This window comes from Chinchilla lanigera, unplaced genomic scaffold (assembly GCF_000276665.1).
Source record: "Chinchilla lanigera isolate Chin_1 unplaced genomic scaffold, ChiLan1.0 scaffold00011, whole genome shotgun sequence".
Classification (NCBI taxonomy): Eukaryota; Metazoa; Chordata; class Mammalia; order Rodentia; family Chinchillidae; genus Chinchilla; species Chinchilla lanigera.
This window is the reverse complement of record NW_004955412.1, coordinates 4,513,318-4,533,192: the sequence shown is the minus strand read 5'-3', so window position 1 is coordinate 4,533,192 and position 19,875 is coordinate 4,513,318. Positions and strand designations below refer to the sequence as shown.

The window sequence follows — 19,875 nt, the reverse complement described above, 5'->3', positions numbered from 1 at the left end:
GTAGGTGGTTCAGATGGGTTAGCATACAACCAGCTCAGAGAACCACGCACATAGACTATTTTCATGGAATCACGTATTTCCCACCCATGTTTTCAAGTGGCTAAGTTTTGCTAGAGAGGGAAAGACTTTCAAACGCTAGACCCCTCCAATAAATAAAAAAATTCAAGGTCACATCGAAAGGACTAACATCTGTACCACATATTCCTGATTTTTATTTCTAAAAAATCAGTCTTTTTTGGCAGGTGGGAGGAGACTGATAACAGGATGGCCTTTTTATGGAAGACGACAATAGCTTTTTTTTTTTTTTTTTGCACAGAAATGCAAATGTAAGGAAATACTGAAGGGAACAGGAACACGGGTATATAATCTTCTGAAGCTATAAATATTGTACCACCAGGCATGTCTTTTCTATTTATGAATCCATATAAAAATACTAATTAACTGGATGCACAAATACCATTACTCAAAGAAATACCAGTCCCTGCTTTGGTTTCCGTGTTTCTGAAACTGCAACCTCAGGACCACCCGAGTCAGAGTCAAGTATTCGTGGCTTGTTCAAAATGTGCAGGCCTACTTTCCTTCACCCAAAGATGCTGGAACTACTGCTTAAAATCTCTGTGATTACTATGCATAAAGCTTTGTTCCACTATTTGCATAAATCTGGTTAAAAATAACAGGTGGGTGGATGGACAGAAGGAAGGAAGGGAGGAGGAAGAAAGGAAGGAAGGAATGTAGAAAGATGAAAAGAGAAAGGAGGACAGAATGAAAGGAGGTCAGGTAAGGAAGGGGGAAGAAGCAGACGACCTCTAACTTGGGGGTCTTTCCCATTATTCCAAGGCTGTCAGATCCAAGTTGATGTACCCAGGTAATGCTATTTTATTCCACCGGCATTCTGAACTTTCTTCCTAAATATACTTTCAGGGTCACATCCTGATCTGTTTCCATATATGGAATTTTAGGAAGTGAGCTGATAAAATTGAGTTGAATAGGAGGGTTCTGCTCTAACAGTTCAAGTGAGTTTCAGACCACTTAAGAAGTGTCGAGAGGTTTGTGCATTAAAATACTATATCTGAAAATGAAAGGGGAAGAAGTCAAACCCTTCAAGGTGCTTTCATTACCTGAGGAGAGGAGAGAGTGTTGTCTTATTAAGAGAAGCAAAACTGGAAAATAAGAATACCATTTCCATTCAAAAAAATGTTCTGAGGAATTTACAAAACAAAATACGAAGAAAGAGCAGACTTAAGCAGAGAGGCCCACAGTTCGGAACAGGACGAGACTGATCTCCGTGTGGTCGGAACAAACAGCGAGGTGCACACTTCGTCTTCTCCTCAGCTGTTCTTATTCTTTCATGTGGAATCGCACGCCTGTGACTAACCCGTCCAACCCCCTTTCCAAACGCCGCTCTCATGCTCCCTTTTGCCTCCCTAGTCACGCTCCTTTCTGTCCTTCTCTTAGTCCAGGCCAACCTCGCTGTCACCAATGCTCCTTTCTCTCAAGTTCATATTCGATTTATATCTGCTTTCATCCAATAAGCCTCGTTCGCCAGTCCCGCCTATCAGCACTCCCTCTTTCCGTGTTCACGCACCCATGGAAACGAGTGTCTCGTGGTGTCCACGCTCTAGTGTAGCAGAGATGTTTACGTACGTGCCCCACCCACCCTACAACTAACACGCAGCGAGTGACCACAGACCCTTAGTGAGGAGTGAAATTCTCTCTCTTACACTTTCGTGCACCACTGTCCCTCGCAGATACTCTTCTTTGTTCGATAAACTGCTACCCATGATGCAAGGGGCAATTCTGCACAAACAGCCCTAACCCAGACCCAAAGACCTCAATGTGAGTGGGTGGCAGCCACACTTGAGCGAAGTCCGCAAGACTGACCGTCATGTCACAGTAGGGGCTGACGAACTGCCGGGACACAGGACGGGAGGAGACTGGTCTCGGGACTGACGCACAGCCGCGGCGACAACAGTCGCTTGTTGGCTTTCAGCTTGTGTTTGGTGACGTTTTCGGAAATGCTGCTTCGATGCCAACGTCAGCCTTCCTGGCAACACAAGACTCATTCCTAGAACCACTTCCTGCATTCTTATTCAAATTTTGGACCTTCACCGGCCAAAAAACAAAAATTTACTCAAAGGTTCCAGGGATGTTGACAACAAAAACATACTCAGTTTGAGCATAAAATAAAGAATTGAGCTTAAAAGACGTGACCACATAAAGGACAACTATCATCTAGGGAAGCAGGTTCCAGAACACAAAAAGCGCTTTTCCCTGAAACTCACATCGCCCTGGAAGCCATGATTTACTGCTCACATGAGCCAAGTGTTATCCGCACAGTTCTCTCGTCTCCTGTATACTTGTTACGCACATCAAACTAAAACTTCCTCTGAGGGCAGTGCTGGGGAAGGCAGGCAGAACAGTCCATGAATGAATCTTTACTACATGTTGTGCATAATCACTGTCTTACTGCTACAGCAAGATTAGTTTTAAAAAGGAAGACTACATATTATCATGTTATGTTTTCCTGAGATCCATAGAAAGTATATTCAAATTAGGTAATCCGTTAAAAGAACACCAGAAGAAAAAGCAGTTTGAGAGGAAACAGAAGACTGCTAAGATGGAAGAGATGGCCTACAAGACAGGTCTACAAACATTTACAAAGTGCTAGTATTAGCTAGTACTGCTTTTGGTGTATCAGATGCTGCCATTACGTGCCTATGCAGAAGTACAACTACAGAAACACAGAGACGGAGGACAACTACTGTGTAAAATAGACCAAAAGTACATAGTAAATTAGTCCCTAAGCCCGTGTACCGTCAGTATAAGGTAAGTTACACCCCGGCCTGTAATCAGTTAGTGTGTTTACCCTAAGCTCAGAGACATTATCACATAATCGCTGTGATTGTGCCCCACCTTCACTTTGCACGCTCAGTGAGGGATAAGAGGAAACCACTGCAGAACAAACTCCCTGGGTCAGCTTCCCTAGCAGCACTGCTATGTATAGCAGGAGATGTGTGAAACATTTAAAAACTTTCAGACATTTCTCAACCACATCTATACACTACACTGCACAATATTATTAAAGACAAGGCTATTCAATGCTTTCTACTGACAAGAGGGTACTACAGATGAAGAACAACAGACTCTACCACAATATTTAGAGAATTCAAATAAATTCTCAAAATGTCACACAATCACACTTTCGTATAAAAGGCTATTATGAAGTTTTAAGTACTAGTACGAGCATCCAATGTTATAAATTTTAAACAAATAAAGAAGTGAATAAATATTTTCTGTATTTCTTTAAGAAATGGAACACACACTTTGGATTGGTTCATCCTATATTTCATGTTTCATCTGTAAGTCACTCAGGATACTGGGACATTTCCCATGTAAGCAACAGAGTCATCATGGTGCTATAACCATTATCTACCTAAGTACTACTTCTATGTTGTAAAACTTCAACTTAATATGCAACATAGAAATAATGATATGAAAAATAAAAATAGGTAAATTTCCATTGCTAAAACATAAGAATTACTAATTGGGAAGCCCAGTAGCCACCTCTAAATGCACTTTTTTTCTGTTTTGATGGCAGTATTTATTTTCTGCTTCAAACAGTCACCCGGAGTGGCATCAGTACTTCTGATTCCCATTAGGGGCATCTCCTAAGACAGACCAACCACACGATGCTCACGGTTTACAGAGGCCCAAAGGGTCTTGCCATCCGGAAGCCCAGCTGTGTAGTGGGCATAAAAATGTCCTTCTTGGGGGCCGTTCCACCCAACACTTTCCCGTTTCCCATCCCTTTCGGCACCAACTCCCCTATCCATCAGCTGCTGCAAAACAGACATTCCAAAAGGGCTGTTTCCCAGGGTCATGCCATCAGAATAAACTACATCTCCCTCTTTCCTGATTAGACCATCACAACCAGGTGACTGGATTCACAAGTGCCAAAGGACTGCACACATAAGGTACTCCTACAAACCAGGCAGAAGAACAAACAAACGACATGTGTCAAGGACAAGAAGAAACAACACACAGAACAGGAAACCCAAATGTAACAAGCATACGAAGGGTTGCTCAAAACCGTAAGTAATTGGGAAAAAGCAAACCAAACCAATGAAATATTCAATTATACCTACTGGATGCAGACAAGAGTTAGAAAGTCAAGTGATGCCATGTGCTGTGTGCCCATGAAAACAGAGAACCTTGTGTTCCAGTGGTGGGACTGTAGAAGGATGCAGCCCTTCTGGTGAGAGGTGTTGCACTGCCATGCAGGATGCACGTGTCCTCAAACCCAGCTGCGGCTGTACGTGCCAGAAAGAATAACAGAATGCATTCTACGGTTATGCAGATTGCTCACAAGTGGGTTTTTATTAATTAATTCATCCATTTAAGTCTTTTAAAATGCCCATTTTATGACTGGTCCTGATGCGCTGGGCAGACAAAGCCTAGAAGACGAGTAAAAAGAGGGAGCAAAGGTGAGTGCTGACCCTGGATGCCGCCAGAGGCCTCAAAAGCACACTTCCGGATGTGTCCGGGCGGGTGTGGGGCGGGACCGCGGGCACTGTATCTGGTCCCGGGCCCCTTCCTCTTCGCTGCTGCTCATCCCACCGCTTTCCCAGTGCTGTGAACTAAGCAGCGCTGTTTCACCACCCCCTTCTGCCACGATGCTCCCCTCTTGGAGCCCACGGACCAAGGCCTCAATCCTCCTCTTTTAAACTGTGAGTGTTGGGTAATTTATCCCTGTGAGAGAAAAGCTAATACAGTGAATATAATCAATCTAAACCGTACGACCACAAAAATATTACCAGAGAAATGAAGTCATCTGAACAAGATCAAGGGAGTTACAAGGGGCACAGTAAATCATTTCAACCCCGCGTCCAAAGCCTATGTATGCTCTTTATACAGTAAAATGGAGCCTAAAGCAGCAGCAAACTAGAGCACTTCATTTCTTCTAAAAGGTGAGGTGAACACGGAGTAGGAGAACAATGAGTGACGGACAAGGAGAGGAAAGGAGAGAGAGAGGGAGGGAGGGAGCGGGACAGGGAGAGGGAGGGGAAGAGGAGAAAGAGAGAGAGAGAAAAGCAAACCAAAGGAAAAGAGGAGACAGAATTAAAGAAGGAATGAAGGGCCGGAAAACCATGAAGCAACGGAGGTTTGGCGTCTGCAACGCCACTTTGGTCCTAGAGGAAATGCTGTCAGCGTCGATGGCTTCCTCGTGAACTGTGTGCACCTGGCATCAGGACAGTGGCGAGCATTCGGAGCAGCTCTGCTCTGATGGAACCTGACACGACACTATGGAGAAGCAAGGTGACGTAACTGTTAGACTCAGATGGAGAATGTCCCCCAAGGCCCATGTGCTCAGATGAGGGCTTGTGACAAGGACTGGCCAGTGAGGCGGCCACTCGCTGACGGAGTCCTCCAGAGCTCAGCAGCTGAGGGTGCCGTTGGGAGGTCAGAAGAATCGGTGGCCGGGGCCATGACCCGAAAGGGTGCGTCTCCTTCCTCAGCCCCTCCTTCTCCCTCTGCCGCCTGGGCGCCCTCATGTGAGGCAGGTCCCGCTGGCATGCTGTTTCTGCCCGGGAGCCAGCCCACGTGGACTGTAGCTGGGAGCCAGAAGAGACCTCTCTTCTTTAAGTGCTGGATGTTGGGTATTGTGTCTCAGCAGCAAAAAATGACGACGACAATAACTGCATTCCAGAAAGGATATTTGGAAAATTACCCGGGGTGAATATAATTAGATTTCCTAATTAAAGTTACCCAAACTTCTCTCTGTGCCCGACACTCAAATTGTTTCCCTCGTTTGGGATGACGAACGCCTCAGACGGACCAACACGGAGCAATAAACCGCGATGACAAAAGCCAGCTGAGCTGCGCAGGAACTGTCCTATTTATAATTTAAATTGAGGGAGGGATTCTTCTCTAGTTCGCAGGGTAAAAGCAACAGCAAGTAGAAACTGTTTCTGTTACATTAAATATAATGTTATTTTTGCTAATATTTCCTCGGAAATAATGCCTGAGGCAAAGCTTGCGTGCTCAACTTGGGTGCTATATGTGTGCACACCTGCAATCCTGGACAGCAACACCAAAGGCAAAGGGGCGGGAGGCAAACACAAAGGTCCATTCCTATCGCACCGGCAGCGCGAGGAGACAGCAGGTCGCTCAGGTGGTACGGCAACCCCACTCCGCGTCTCGCAGCCAGGGCACTTCAGGGAGGTCACCGGGTAAGACAGGAGGCAGGGCCGCACTGCCAGGGTCCTCCTACATCTGATCAGAATTTGTCAGTGGGTCAGGAACTCCCCTGCACTTCACCCTGGCCCTCCAGACGTTACGGGATAGTCCGGAACTCGCAGCGTGCGCTCCACCAAGAGCCTGCGTGGTAGAACAGTCAGCGAGTCGCTCAGGCTCTGTGCCAGCGCTGATCCAGTCTCCACTGCAGAAGTCCTGGCCATAACTATGAGGGAGAGAGGGGAGCAGAGAGCCCTAGGTCAGGGCTCCCCATGGACCAAGCACACGGGCCTGAGAAAGAGATACGCGAGGCCCACTATCAGTACACATATTCAAAAGGTGCATGGAGAAATAGCCCATCTATTTAATGTGTTATTTTTATGATACACAAAGGAAACATTTTCAAGTACTTTGTAGGCTCATCACAACCACAAGTTGATTCATATATTTTCCTGTCACAGGCATTTCAGAAATGTGATATGTATAGGTAGAAAAAGAAATAATGTGTTATCAAATCACCCACCCTAAAAAGTAGAGAAAATGAGCTTCATGAAAACAGATTATTATATTCAGTCAGCAAGACAGTGGAATCCACATTAAAATGGAAAGTCAGGAAAAAAATGTGCAAGAGTTTCATTTTTAGCGTTTAAAGGAAAATGACGCATACACCCCTATTCTCCAAAAGGTTGAAGTGAACTTTGTTACTGGCACAGAATAAGCCCCCTCCTAAGTGTTAGCTCTTGGAATCTTTATTTTTTTATATTAAAAAAACGCTAATTTTTATGACAAACCCCTTCTGACACAGCTCCATTCTTTTAAACAGTAACAGAACCTCTGACCTGTAGCACGGTGCACAGCTGCCAAGAGTGAAGAGCACAATTCCCAGTCCCCTAGCACTGGGATGCGCGTCAGCTTTATCAGTGATGCTGAGCATGAGGAGCAGCCTCCAGGAGACGCCCTAAACACCCGGTGCTGCTCTTCCTCAGCCTCTCCTCCCACCACAGAAACGGCGTCTCACGCTGCACACTACAGTGCCCTTCGCTGGCTTTCTCCGGCCTTCCTTCCTTCACTTTTGACCTCAGGCTAGAGAGGCTTTTACAGAAGAGTTAGAGGCAACCCACTTTCCGGGTTCCCCGTCCCTCTCAGACAGAAGCTTTCTTCCTCTCAATAAAGTCTTCCTACGCTCAAAAAGAGTCAAAAACAAAATAAATAAAACGGTGAAAGAGTTACATTAAAATGAATTAAAAGCTTACATGTCAGGTCTGCAAGTATGAGAATGCAGTACTACACAAACACAGGGATGCTTTAGGGCACTGGAATGGGCAAAGATTTTTTGACAGAATCGCAAAAGCATAGGAAACTGAAGCCGAATGAGACAAATACAGTTACGTGAAAGTAGATGCTTCAGCAGAGCACACAGTGGACAGGGTGAGGAGACAACACAGGAGATGTGAGAAAGAGATCTGGAAACTATAAATCGTACAAAGGGCTGACATCTAGAATATATAAAGAACTCTGAAGAATCAACAGCAAATAAAACAAACAGCCTAACTTACTAATGGCCAACAGACACGTGAGACAAAATGCACAGTTCACTAATAATCAGAAACACAATATTGGTGAGAATGTTAACGGGTACGGCCATTATGGAAAGCAGCAGAGGTTTCTCAGGAAATGAGAAAGAACATATGCTATAGCAATCCCACTCCTGCACACGTAACTGCGGTATCTATATAGTGCATTCAGCATGTGTAAGAGACATTTGCACTCCCAAGTATATTGCAGCACTCTCACACTAGCAAAAAGTAGAAACAACCCAACTGTCCATTGGTTGATGAATAAAATAATGAGATGCATATATACGCTGGAATACTATCTAGCCACAGAAAAGGTGAAGTCCCCTACTTTGTGACAATGCAGGCACAACTGTAATCATTATGCTGGTGAACTGAGGCACACAAAGGCAAGTGCTAGATGTGCTCACTGACTTGTAGAATCTATAAAAGTCAATCTCATAGAAACTGAGAACACAATGCTGGTTTCCAGAGGTGATGGGAGGAGGGAGGAAGGAAGAGAGGATGGCTAATGCATATAGGTGTACGTTTAGATAGGAAGAATAACTTCTAATGTTCTACAGTGCAGTAGGAAAACTATGGCTGACAATTAATTGACTGTTCAAACTACTGGGTTCCAATACAAATGAAGACAAAAAGTCTGAGATAAGAGATATACTAATTATCTTGATCTGATCATTACACATTATATACATATATTAAAATGTCACATTGTATCCCATTAATATGTATAATTAGTATGTGCTAATTAAAAATAAAACTACTCAAGTAAATACAAAATAGTAACATGCTAAAAATGAAAACAAAAAGAGTTGTACCCTTTTCTCTTCCAAGGTAGTATGCTGTTATTGCAGGTATTTCTATCTAGGGCCTAACTTCTACAAACAGATTTTTCTTCTTTTGGCACGGGGAATCAAACTCAGGACCTCATGCTTGCCAGGCAGGCGCTGTGCCACTGAACTATGTCCCCAGCCCACCAACTAGATTTTAAGGAAGCTGAGAATAAAGATAGGAGAGTGAGACACACACACACTGAGAGAGACAGGGACATTGATTCTAACTGATTCACACAGCCCGAAACACTAATAGTGTTGAGGCTGAGAAATCATGTGCGCTAACAGTGTTTTCCACATAAACATGGCTCAGTGTGTAACTGTTCAATGAATGAGTGAATTATGGTCAGCCAAGTCTACACACACTGGGAAACAGTCACAGCTATCTTTTGGGTTTTATCAATACAGTGGTTATACTACCCTGGATGTTTTACTACTCCTGAGTCTTGTCATACAAAGAGGAAAAATTCTTTCTATTTAAACATTCCACAGTGGAACAGAGTACACATAAGAAATTGATTACTTAAAGCACCCACAGGGTTGTTTTTCTTCCCGAGCTTTTCCTAGGCACATCTACCACGGGAAGCATTGCTGAAGGACACCTACTAGCAGCGTGGCCCTGCAAGCTGGCAAAACAAACCCTAACACAATGAGACAATCAAGTCTCACTACGCAGTAAGAAAGTGGCAACTGTAACAACTGCACTTTCAGCTGTTGCTACCTTCTTCGTCCTGTTTGTTTGGAGTTGCAGAGTCAGCAAACTCTTTCCCATTCGCAGAGACTGATGAGGACAATGAAAATCTTCCAAGCAGGAGAGAAAAGCAGAACCGCAGGCTGCATGTATTGCAGACTGCCAGCTCGCCAGTTACAATCAAGCCTGAACAGTGCTACTGCTTCTTCCAAGCATACGGCTCAACCCACAAAGTAAAGAACACTGCTTTTCACTGTGTTGTACAGTTCCAGCCTTTCTGTGATCCCCAGCGTTTCACCACGTGTCACTGTTGCTTTGAAAATAAGAGGTCCTTCTGTCACATGTAAGGACACATGTCAAACGTGTATGTACTGTTGCTATAACCCAGTCATTCTCTTTCCTCCTGTGAAGTACCAGTGTCATCACTCCTACAGTTCATCAATGCCCAGACTATGTTTAAATCACGCCAACTAAGTGAGGCCTGGTTACCTCTGACCCTGCTAACTGAGAACCCCCTGAGGGTCTATCAAGCAGCGCACACCCAGGTCCTTGGCCAGAGTGTGCAAGTGTGGGTGAGGGTAACTTTCCTTTGCTAGTCATTTCCAGTGGAATATAACCATGCTAAAAACCTAAACCCTCACTCTCAAGCTATGCTTGCTCCTTACACATTTTCAAAGAACACCACAAAAAAAAGAAATACCCACTGGGTAGTTGCTTGTAAAACTGAAGCGAATCGCATAGTGACCACCTGTTCTCCATCTACAGTAATGGAGCAACAGAAGGCAACAGACTGAATGTGAGATATTTACACTGGCCGTAGGAAAGAACGCTTTGAACTGTGTAGTAGATCAGATTATGCTACTTGACATGAGGTAGTAACAATTAATAACCATGACCAAAATGAGCCCGCGATATTCTTCCGGAGAGCTCAATCATGCTATATCTGGAAAGCCAAACCAAAAACATGCTACTATTTTAATGGGCAGGTAGCACTCAACAGCTAGAGTATTTGAAAAGTTTTCATTGTTTAGAAGTTTGACATTGTCTTTTAAGCCCTTTCTAGAAGCATCTATATCACTGTCCTCATAAATACTTCATTTAGATCCAGACAGACATCATACACAATCAGCTCCATTTGTATCTCTGAGCATGGCTCTTTTTCATTACACTTTCTAAACACAGGCCTGAAACCTCGGATTCTCAGCATGAATTAGCGAGAAGAGCACAGCACCACGTTCCAGAATACGAACTAGTACAGTACAACTCATTACTCAGGAAATACTAAGGAAGCAGGCTACGACTGATTATAATTAGATCCATCTCAGAAGCTGCCAAAGGACCTTGATTTTCAGAATAAGGCTTTTCCCATGACACAGTTACCATTCTTGTGACTCCTAAATGCAGCCAATTCCAGATGAGAACGCATGAAGGGAAAAGCTTGTCTTCTAGGCAGCTGAATTATTGCATCTTGTGTATTATCTGTCCAAATGCACGAGACTTTTGGTTCAGAGAATTTCTCTGTGTGGTGCGGTGTGGTGTGTGTGTGTGTGTACATACTTTTGTGCTCTCTTCTATGGCAGGGCCAAAAAAGGCTACTCTACCTCCCCACCTTCTCAAAGGCGATGCAAACCAGCAACTTGATGTATTCATTTTGAGAATATTGAGAATTTGAGACATTAAAAAGCACATTGCCTTTTCTTTTTCCCCAGTACACTTTCTAGATCACTTCAGCAAGTATCCTTAATGAAAGAATGAAATATTCTACTCTTCAAAAATAAGCTCTATGAGAATAAAATCAATCTAAAATTAATAAATTAGTAGTTCCAGCTACAGATCCACACTACAAACTTGCTCATGTTTCATTTTAATTAAATTTTTATTTATTTATTTATTTTTGATTTTTTGTTTTTTTCCGGTACCGGGAATCAAATTCACGACCTTGTGCTTGCCAGGCAGGCGCTGTGCCGCTGAGCTAAATCCCTAGCCCCAAATTATTTATTTTTTAAGGAATGACAGAGAAAGTACTTTATTGTGTGATACCATATAATAGAAGCCATATTTACAGGTACCTAACCATACAAGGTAGATGGCTCAGAAATAGCAGTACTGGTGATTCAATTACTGATCTCTACATAAAGCAAAATGTTTTTAAATGACTTACAGTTTTAAAATGTAAGTTTATACTGATTAGAGTTCTTCCTTTTTCTTTCTTAAAGGATCTACTCTATTGAACCAAAAGTCATACGGCTTTAAAAAAAACATTTAACAGTTACAATGTTATCATGTGACCAAAATAATACATTATTTCTCTCAGTTATAATAAATTTGTAGATATGATTAGTCACACTGACATATATGCAGGAACTATGCCTAAAACAAATTAAACATTTAAAAAAATGAACTACTTTCTATTAGCAACCTGAAACACCAACAGAACTCAATAAATAGTAGGCTCTCAAAGTAAGGAGCATCATATACTCAGTAATTTCTATAATTTTTTTGGGGGGGGAATACCAGGAAGTGAACTCAGGACCTTGCACTTGCCAGGCAGGCTCTTGTACCACTGAGCTATATCCCTGGCCCAGTTTCTATAATTTAATATGCTAAAAATGAGGAAATAAACAGGACAAAGCGAAGAGATGTACACGTAAGCCAAGTAATTTTGTGATCTTCTTCATTTTGACTCTATTGCTTCCTTGTTTTCAGGAGGAAAGACCTTGACTTCAAAAGTAACAAAATACTTGAGAAGTGAATTTACATCTTCCAGTTTTAAATGGTATTCTTTTTTTTTATTTTAAAAAGAACAAAAACAGAATAACAAAAAGACAAAGAACAACACAAAAACTATAAAAGCAATGCAGAATTTCAAAACAAGATGACAGGAATCAACATAAAAGGTATTCTTGTGCTATTTTCTCAGCCATCTGTGTTTCCAGATAAAGTTTATGATTACTGCAAAGTGTTAAGGCCTCTACATGGAAATTTTGCCCTTGGGAAGGTTCTTAATACCCACACCAAAATGACGGCCTTGTGGCAATCTGAATTCCTTCGGCTCTTGCTATGTTTCAGCATCTTTCACCACCAGGGATGCTGCAGGATCCTTGGAATCAACATACACATCTTATAGTAATGACAGAAGCTTTTCATTTTTCCTGACACTCTCTCTTTTAATTTCTGGATGGTTCTTTATAACACGATGCACTCAGGTTCCTGACGCACATGGGTGACCTCTAGGTGCACAAGCATGGCTGGAATCCAAATTTTTATGTTAAAAATACTGAAATGCTTGTTAATTTAAGAAAATATTGTTTAAAATAGTAAGTTACAATTATACTCTATTATGTAATATTATGAACACAGCATTTAGTGACAAATAGTCTGACTCTAAATCTTGATCTCACACCTATCTGTGGCGTCCTTAACAGGTTATTTCTTAGTTTTCCTTACTTGTACAAGAGGAATAACAATTTTCTTTTAAACTATCCAATTTACCAAAACAGAAAGAGACAACTTTCATTTTAAATAAAGGATGGACAGCATAAGGTCTACCCTTAACTACATTTTACTTTTTTTTAGTAATTTAAATGATTAACAATCTGGCGAATGTTTTATTCTTTTTATTAACTTGTCTTCACTGGGTGAGCTAGTAAAAGAATGCACCAGGTCTATTCAGTTCTTGAAAAATTAACTTTTATATTCAATACATAAATTACTGGAATATGTAGCTCCCAAACAGTAAAAGCTGTTTCCTTATGATAATAAAAATCACATGAAATAAAGAGCTACTTCCAAGCCTTACGATAAGTACCAAACCAAGAGATAGCAAAGAGGGAGGTATTTCTTAATAACTAAGGGTTTCTAAAATTAAGCAATCACAGAGCTACAGAGTTTGAAGAAAACTAAGAGGAAGTCATTTGTTTCAACTTTACAAAGCGATGCATTGTTTTGCGTAACCCACAGAGGGTTCTTCAGCCCCTCCAGGAACTGTTTTTCTCACATATTTTCCAAAAAGTCTGTTCTCTGTATGGTAGTTATTTTTCAGATTCAAAGAAATCAAAGAAATACTTGTTTTGAAAACAGAGAAGCTAGAAAAAAATCATAATGCATAATACTTTAAACATTTCACATTAGAAATGTGATTTGAGATCCTCAAAATCCAAAGAGATGGCTAAAAAGTATATCCTTTGATATTGACTCACCTAAGGTTACTTAATTATAAAGTCTGAGAATAAAAAACAGATCTTGGGTTTTTAAGGGTCAGCGCACATGCGAGATGTGGTATCCATTGAGATGTAAACAAAGCTCAACTTGTGCTCTTGGTTTTAACTTATCTCCTTTAGAATTGTGTAGAACATGATGCTATTAGGAAGGAACAGTAAGCTTAGTTTTCCAAAAGTTTTACTTAGTTCTCTTGTGGAAATTTAGAAAAGATTTACATTTTTTCCTTTAAACTGTCAGGGTACATTTATAATTTCACTTCATCTTATTTTGTTTTACAGTATTTTATTATTTGTTTTTGCAGTTGTATTGAGGTGTATGCAACAAAATGAAAATTTGAATCTGAAGTTAACCTGGCAAATGTAGTATTCAGACAATGATCTGTTCTATTTTCTTAAAATTAGTCAGACTGCTTACATATAATAAATCAACAACAAAACATGATAAAGTTTTTAGAAATATAATTTTTTAAAAACTTCTTATGAGTGTAAAAGTTGACAGATTGTGTCAGCTTGAGAAGTTTAGTTAAGAGAAGCTTACTTAAATTGGTTCAGCAATTCTACACCCTAGGGCGGCTCATCGCCTGGATGGCATAGAGGGGAAATGAGGAAGGACTGATGTGCTTCTGTTCAGAGGAGCTGCAGTCTTCACCTTCAGCCTGGACATCATCTCCTGGCTTCCAGCACAGACCCTTCAGCCTCCATCGCAGCCCCATCGGCCTCCTGATACGCACTTGCACAGGACACTGCAGTGAGCTCCAGACCTGCGGCTGAACCCTTTGGTTTCCAATGTGCAGATACGCTCTGGGCTCTTCCTCATCCAATGCTTAGGTGGCTGTTGTCAGCTGATCTTGTAATTTCTTATACATTTGCCTATCTTGTGTTATATCTGTTTCTCTTGTAAAACGCTGACTGATACAATAAGCTAACTTCAAATTTATATAGCTGCATACTCCGAATCAAATAAGCGGTATTTTGAAGAGGAAGGTGGTGCACAAGCATTTGATACCCAGTGAAAATAATGATATTGATTTCAATTGATTCTCTAAGAGGGTGGTGTTTTTGCTCTATAAAACTTTGAGGAGGGGCAAGTATATATAAATAAGCTAAGAAAAGTGTCAACATGAAAGATTTCATAGAAAATTGTCATAGTTTGTGTGTAGACGTCACCCAAAAGCCTCATGCAGTCAAAGGTGGGGTTTTTTCAGAGGTGGGTGAATCTAATGTGTGACACTGGGATTGACTCATGGTGCAATGCTAGGTGCAAGGCCATTAGGATTACGGGTGTGAGTGGTGCCCACCCTAAGTAGCCTGGATAAGATAGAGCAATAGAAGGAGCTGTGGTGGTCCCTTCCTGCTTTGCTACCTTCTGCCTTTCATGAACTGTTTGTCCACTGCAATGCCACCCTGCCTTGGAGCCAGCCAATTACAGACTGAGCACTCCACAAACTGTGAGCAAAATAAACTTTTCCTCTTTAACTTTGGGTACTGGATATTTTGTCTCAGCAAGAGAAAAGTAAGACAAAAATCAACTTGCCATTATAATAACTAATACATTTAGCTCTATAACTTTTCCAGATTCAACTATAATATCCAATGAGGGCCCAAGCTTTCGATGTTTGATCTGATTTGCTCCATTCCCATACAGCACAAAGAGGAAGCTGACGCTAACCTGTCTCCTTCCCTCAAGCTCATGCCACAGGGCACACAGAAGAGCCAGGGCTCTGGCCAGATAAGAATCCACATGCCAGGGGCTGGGGATTTAGCTCAGCGGCAAAAGCGCCTGCCTGGCAAGCGCAAGGTCGTGAGTTCGGTTCCCGGTACCGGAGAAAAACAAAACAAAAAAAAAAAAAAAAAAAAAAAAAAATCCACATGCCATCTCCACTACTGAAGGAATACTGCTTCATCCACCTGTGGCCAAACCAGGCCATTTTTGAATGCTGCCAGACGTAACTGTAGTTTTTAGACAGTTACATAATCGGTGAGGAAGCAAAAGTATTCTGAGAGAAGCAACTCCACATCTCTGGCAGATGGTCAGGGACAAGCAGACGGGGGAAATAGCTGGATTTTCATCTCCAAGTGCATCGCCCACATGCCACTGCGTTTTAAAATTTCTAGTATTTAGTGTTATGTGACACCACCCAGGCTCTGTATCTATTTGGCATTTTAAAAAATATTCACTGCATTTTACATTCTGTCTAGGGTGGGACTGGCAGTACAGCTCAGTCCCCTTTGTATTCAAACACAAAACCATTCTCATTTCTTCTGAATCCAAAGGTTGCTGTGTCTCCTTATTAGTTTCTGAAGGATAATGCCCAAGAAGAATCTGGAAAGACTCTGGAATATGAGCAGTAAATTTTACTACAGGAAAGTCATAATAGACTGAAAAAACAGAGAGGGAAGTCAGACGAGGGTTGGCAGGAGAACCTGAAGTAAACTACCAGCAAAGTGCTGTAGCTCTGCCTTGTTTTACCAAAGAGACTTTCAATTTTGTGACCTCATCATCAAGTGATTCCATGTTAGCCCCATCTAACATTTTTGTTCCAATCTGCTAGCTAGTATTAAAGGATTTCCAATATCTGTTAAATTTATTAGGTTTATACACTGCTTAAAAAATGAGTTCCCTGCTACTAACCATTGGCTCCCAGAACACAAATATGAGAGACAGAAAGAAAAAAAAACAAAACCCAAATGTTACACCCAGCCTTGGGTTAGATTTTGGGACAATTGGGGTGAAAGAACATACGTGGTTTAATTTAAAACAAGAGCAAGAACAAGAACAATTGAAAAAAAAATTATTGCCTTTAAAATAAGTTTTATGTCCTAATTTCTGTTAAGAATTTGGCTAAGACAATAACGTGAATTGATTCGTAATTACCAAACACCAACTGGTACCAATCCCAGAGTGGCAGCTTTTATGTTTTGATCATGAGGTTAAGCAACTCTACAGGGAAAGGATGAGGCTACCAGCAGAGGACCACAAAGAAGAGCGACGGCCACACAGGACGCAGGACCAGAAGCAAAGCTCCTGCACAGTAGAAATATCTACTCTCCGAGACCTCGTTCTAACTATGCCCAAGCAGCATCACCCCTACAGCACGTTCTAAGGATGAACTCCATGCACAAACTTGTCACTCGTGTTAAACGGCAAGCAATGACTTCTTCAGTACTACCCAGACATACTGAACTACCTTGGATACCATATTTTGAAAATATACTGCAGGCTGATAACCACATTCAGCTCTAGGGTTATTCAAGCATCCCATAAAGGCCCAGAAAGAACTAAGTGTTCCTTTCGTTCAGCACCGTCACTGTGCTAAGCTGCTTCAGTAGCTGTCACTTGCACTCTTCTCTGCGCAGTTCCCCAGATATGCGTCCAAACACTTCTGTTTTTAGAACTTCACTAATGAGAAAGAAACAGACCATTGTCACCAGCACGACCACTTACACTGTGATGGGCTGTGCCATTCATTTGGGGATATCAAATTAATAAATAAAGAACTCGTCCTTCAAGAGCTTGGTTGAGAGATTAAGGTGGACACACAGAAAAATGAATTATAACCCAACCTGGAATAGCGCTTTCAGGAGAGATGAGTGCTCTGTGGCTGGATAAGTCCCCCAATCCCGGGTTAAGAAATGGACCGGTACTCTGAGTCCAAAACTCATTTACTATCATCTTGTTCCTCTTGTGTGAGGAACGCAAAGTGTAAATACGGAGCACAAGAGAGGACAGATACTGGGAAGTGGGAAGGACCCGTTCAAATGGGAAGAACAAGGAGGGGAGAGAAAAGGAAAAGAGAATGGAAGGGAAAAATGGAAACAAAGCTTCCGTAATGAGGAGGGGAAGAAGCGCTAAAGGGAAGGCAAAGAAATGGGGGAAAAAGAATGAAGATACATTATGTACAAGTACAAATTCCTTATGGTGAATGTGGTCAATACGTATGACAAACATATACAAATAAAAAATTACATTAACAAATAATGAAAAAAAAAAGGGCTGAAGATATAGATCCGTTGTAGAGCATTTGTCTCATACGCCTAAGATCATGGTTCAATCTCCAGAACCCATAAAAGTAAAAAAATTTAAAAAGCATTTAAAGTGTTACTCCTTTTGCCAAATGACTTTCTCATCTGAACACCACAATGAGGGCAAAGAAGAAATTAGAAAGGAGAAAGGAGACGCAGGGCACAGGGAACCCGAAAGGGAGGTGAAAGGGGTGATCATTACCCAATGGGAAAGGCATGAACGGAGAGAGCAGAGGAAAAGGCAGGGAGGAGGAGCACTACAGCGCAGGCGAGGCAGGATGGAAAACTAAGACAACCCAGCGGTCCCCAGCTCAGTGTCCGACATAAGCGGCCAAACAGATGATGTAAACAATGGATCTGGGTGGAGTGAGATGGAAAACCATGCAAACAGAAACAGCAAAACAGAATTCTGTCATCTCTCGCCCTGGGAGAAATCCACAGTGACGCTGACGAGATAAATAAATACACAGAAGGAAGGAAGGAAGGAAGCAAGGAAGGAAGGAAAGAGAGAAAGAGAAAGAATATCCTTCTCTGAACGAATTTCTAAGTAATTCTTTAACAGTTTTGTCAACCTCTTCATGCCATTCAAATACTTTAAAATTCAGGAATAACTCCCAACCTAGAGAGGACCACATCGCTCATCAGAGCTTTGAAAATACCACAGAATGGTGCTTCTCAAACCTTATGCACCTTTGAATCAACTAGGAATCGTGTTAAAATGTGGACACTGACTTGATTTTTTCAAGGTGTGGCCAAAGCCTGTGCATTTCTGTAAGATCCTGTGTGCTGCTGCTGGCCGCTGGACCGCACTGTCAGTGTGAAGGACACAGAGGACTCTTCCTCCTGCTAGCACATGGAAGGTTGAGGACAGGGCTGAGAGCACAGCCAGGCGCATACACACAAAGCAAAAGGGGATAGCTACGTACGACGCCAAGAAGACACTGCTGGAAAAGCAGGAAGGGAAACTGATGCGATTATCAGTTTTAGGCTAGGCATTTTTACACGCACACGTTAGCTGGCATAACCCTAGGGAAGGAGGGACACTGCCTTGTACCGTCATGACATTTAAGACACTGTCCCGAAGTCACCAAGTTCACACCTGACACATTCAGGGTTCAAACCAGAGCCCAGCTGGATCAAAGCTTATGTTTTCCTCTTAAATAATCCAGTCTCTAAACAGCAGACCCAAGAGACAGCCAAACCTGAGGCATGAATTTTAAAGAGAAGCCACAGGAAGCTGTAGTCTTTCATTTCTTCTCATGAAATGCTACTTGATAATGACAGGAAATGCAATGAACAGATTCTCTCACACAATCCTGATGTACAGACAAAACGTCTATGAGCAAAGAAGCCAGCAAAGCCCCCAAAGTACACATGAGCTTGCTCCCTAAAGAAGTGTTGTTCTCCAAGGTATAAATTAGACCCAAAATTTCCCAGAGGTTTAAGTGAACATAAGAGACTAGAAAAGAGACACAGGAAGCTTTTAAACTGTCAATGCACTTGACCTTTAATTTTCAAAATGGAAGTCTGTTATTTCTGATTTCATTCAGCCCCAGAAATAGCAAGAAAAACTGAACAAAGACAATCGAACACTCTAATGGATAAAAAAAAAAAAATACAAGAATTTGGCCTAAAGAGACAATACATTCTCACAATGAGCTCACCAGCATTACCAGCTGGGACCAGTTAACCACATTTACCAAATAAGGCAAGTTTTTCAATGCTTGGAATTTTCTACAGTGAGCTCACTTTGCTTCTCAGTGGGTCTCTACAGTAATTGTAGAGGTCATCTCTCCAACTCAGAGTCAGTAAATCACCAGGCTCTCCATGCACACGTGGGCTGCACGGTCCCTGGAGAGCACTCTCAGGGCTTCAGATCACTGCTGAATTGTATACGGAAGAGAAAGACACAAGACTGATTCGAAACGCAGAACAGCAAGAAGCCATATTAAACTAAACCTATGAACAGAGTGAGAGCCGCTTACTAATGTGCATATAAATGATGGATCTTAGCCTATTTCTCCCAATGTATGCGTCCAGCGTGGAACACTGTTCGATCTCTGTGGCTGAGCACACAAACATATATAGAAATTTCAGAACTCTTGACTAACACACGGGTCTATCTGTCTGCACGGTTCTGAAGGAACAACTTTTCCATCTTTAATTGAGTGTTACTTCCTAGTTAAGAAATTGCGCACACAGACAAAAGAAAGTTGGATCGAAACTTAGCATGGAGGGGCGCACGACTATAATCTCAACCCTGCAGGAGGCTGCGGCAAGAGGATCACAAAGCCAAGCCC

The 19,875-nt window shown here is 41.9% G+C and overlaps 1 protein-coding gene across 1 annotated transcript in view; it reads right to left on the bottom strand.

Annotated features, from left to right (window-relative positions):
- Arhgap42 (Rho GTPase activating protein 42) overlaps positions 1-19,875 on the bottom strand; it is a gene marked incomplete at its 5' end in the record, with an annotated part of 234,285 nt that overhangs the window by 68,461 nt on the left and 145,949 nt on the right.